This window comes from Telopea speciosissima, chromosome 4, assembly GCF_018873765.1.
Source record: "Telopea speciosissima isolate NSW1024214 ecotype Mountain lineage chromosome 4, Tspe_v1, whole genome shotgun sequence".
NCBI lineage: Eukaryota > Viridiplantae > Streptophyta > Magnoliopsida > Proteales > Proteaceae > Telopea > Telopea speciosissima.
The window spans coordinates 46690122-46693265 of record NC_057919.1 but is presented as its reverse complement, the minus strand read 5'-3'; positions in this window follow the sequence as shown (position 1 = coordinate 46693265).

The window sequence follows — 3144 nt, the reverse complement described above, 5'->3', positions numbered from 1 at the left end:
AGTGACTCCTCATTTCTTAGGCACAACCTGCACAGGACTCACCCATTGGCTATCAGAAATAGGATAAATGATGCCATGATCCAAGCATTTTAGGATCTCTTTCTTGATTGCCTCTTTCATCACAGGATTAGCCCTCCTTTGGGGTTCCCTAGAAGGTGTGGAACTCTCCATCAGATGTATATGATGTTGAACAATGGAGGGGCTAATACCTTTGATGTCAGACATGGTCCAACCTATGGCTTCCTTATTATCCTTTAGAAGCTTAATCAACTCTTCTTCCTGAATAGAAGTCAAATCAGAAGCAATAATAACAGGAAGAGTATGATCATGTCCTAAGAAGACATACTTGAGGTTGGAGGGCAATGCCTTCAACTCTAATGTGGGGGGCTCAATAATAGAGGATTTGGGAATGGAAGTGGATAGGGGTCCAAGGGGCTCCAAAGGTGGTTGGATGCTCCAGACCTCAGATAAGGGAGTATCATCAACACCCTCCAATTCTTGCATACATTCTTGAAATCCCGAATCAAAATCAATCTCAAAGAACGTATCAATATCATCGGGAAATCCTTGAAGCATATGCACCTCTTCATCCATGTCAGCCGCTTGCCCAACCTAAACACATTGAAGTCAACGAAGTATTGCCAAAAGATAATTTCATGAGACCATTCCTGCAATTGATTAAAGCATTACCGTAGCTAGGAATGGTCTACCCAATATGATTGGGATTTGGTCCTTGAAGTTGGCAAGGGGTTGGGTATCTAAAACAATAAAATCTACAGGAAAATAAATTCCCCAACCTTCAACAGACATCCTCAATCATTCCTTTAGGAACTTTAACCGATCGATCTGCAAGTTGAAGAGTAATTTTGGTCGGTTTCAGTTCTCCCAATCCCAGTTGTTGGTAGACATGAAAGGGTAAGAGGTTCACACTTGCACCAAGGTCCAATAAGGCATGATCAATAGTAGTATGGCCTATAGTGCAAGAGATGGTGGGGCTTCCCGGATCCTTATACTTGGCTGCTAACATTAGCTGTGAGATTAGAGAACTAATGTTAGCAGCCAAGAATGCCTTTTTGGGCACATTGGTGGTCCGCTTTTGGGTGCATAAGTCTTTGAGGACTTTAGCATAAGCGGGGATCTGAGTAATAGCATCCAACAAGGGGATATTCACCTGAACCTGTTTGAACACATCCAATATCTTCTCCATAGAAGGAGACTTCTTGCTAACCAACCTATTTGGGAAAGGGGCAGGTGAGGTATAAATTCTTTCAAGGTTGGTCTTTTTAACTTCCTCAACAGAATCCTCTTTGGTTTCCTCAACCAAATCATCTGGTATATCTTTAGGTTCATCGACGAACCTGAAACGTAGGCACTTTAATGGCCTCTTCGAAGGGGAGAGTCAACAGAGTATCGAGATGATAAAGACCGAGGTGCACTAGCCTGTTGATACTCACGCCACTCGTTAAAGCATAAACAACATTTACCTGTCTAGAGGACCCTTGGTGCGTTGGCCTTGTGCAACATTGGTTGGAGGAGCTTGGGTACCTTGTTTAATATGAACCCGATGCCTAGGATTTGGCTCAGTGGCTAGGTAACTTCCCTGTTTCCCTCTCATGCAGATTGTGACAAGTCTGAGTTGTTTTTTCACGTTATTGTGGCTTGTCATGAGAAGAGCTATCTTGTTGTCCATCTCATTCAGTCTTGTTGCCTCTCCTATATTGGTAAACCCCGGGGCTGATAAGGTGCAAGGAGAGGAGGCCTAGCAGAATTAATAGAAGGTCCTGGATGAGGACGAGGGGGAAAGGGGTTAGGAGACATTCCTTGGCTTTGTGGTGCATAGTTGGTCCTTTGGGCACCAACCTGGCCTTGATGGTTAAAGTTGGATGGGCCTGCTTGGTTCCCTTGATTCCATGAGAAATTGGGGTGATTTCTCCATCCCGGATTGTAAGTATTGCTATATGGGTTATTTTGGTAGAGAGCACTTACATTCTCAGCTGCGGAATTGCCAACCAAGGTGTTGGGGCATTCCTCGTAAAGGTGTCCAGGGGTTTGGCACCAACGCATACCGACACATGGTTGACCCGATTGACCGGATTAACTGGTATAGACTCTTTAAGAACTATGGACTCCAACCGTTTTATGAGGCTATCAAGTTTGGCCTCCTTGGCTGGCATACCCTCAATGAGATACCCCTTAGTGGTCCTTTCAGCCTCTTGGGAAGATTCCCATTCCCTAGTCGTATCAGCCAAATTGGTTAAGAATGTCCATGCATCATTCTCCTCAGAAAAAGAAGTAAAGCCTGCTTGACACATAGACTCTACAAGTTGCTTGGTCTGATAATCAATACCCTCATAAATAATTTGGCATAGCTGCCACAAGTCAAAACCATGGTGAGGGCATTCTAAGAGGAGGTCCTTAAATCTTTCCATGAATTTAGAAAAGGACTCATGTGGTTTCTGCCTGAACTGGAGGATGTCACTTTTAAGCTTATTGGTCTTGTGAAGAGGGAAGAATTTTCTCAAAAAGACAATGGTGAACTCATCCCATGTATTAATGGAGTTTGTTGGCAGTCCATAGAGCCACTTCTTGGCCTGGTCTTTCAGGGCAAAGGGTATAAACCTTAGCCTAACCGCATCATCAGCAAATTCGACCTTAATTAGAACACGACCTCCTCAAATTCCCTAAGGAAGAGATATGCATCCTCATTAGCCATCCCATGGAAATGGGGTAGCATGTCGATGAAGTTCGTCTTGAGTTCATAGTTATTCCCTATAACAACAAGTGCACTAATGCATGAGGGTCAGCACTGGTGGGGTAAAACCTATCCTTAAGAGTCTTGGGTTGTTGGTCACCCATGGTCAAAGGTGGTAGAGAAGGTGGTCTTCTAATAAGACGATTACTTGAATCACGAGTCCACACCTTAGCCACCTAAATAGATATGAGGTCTCCTTTAGAAAAATTAAAGAAAAATAAAACACTTAAAAAAAAAAAAAAAAACTAGAAACAAGAGGGACCCCAAGGTAGATAGTGCATCTCTATCCCTCAAAAATTGAAACAATGGTTCAAAAGTCGTAAGGATGCCATATAGGTTGACAAAGAAGGAACCCGTATAGTCTTCTATAGCCACCTACGTGCGACTCCAAT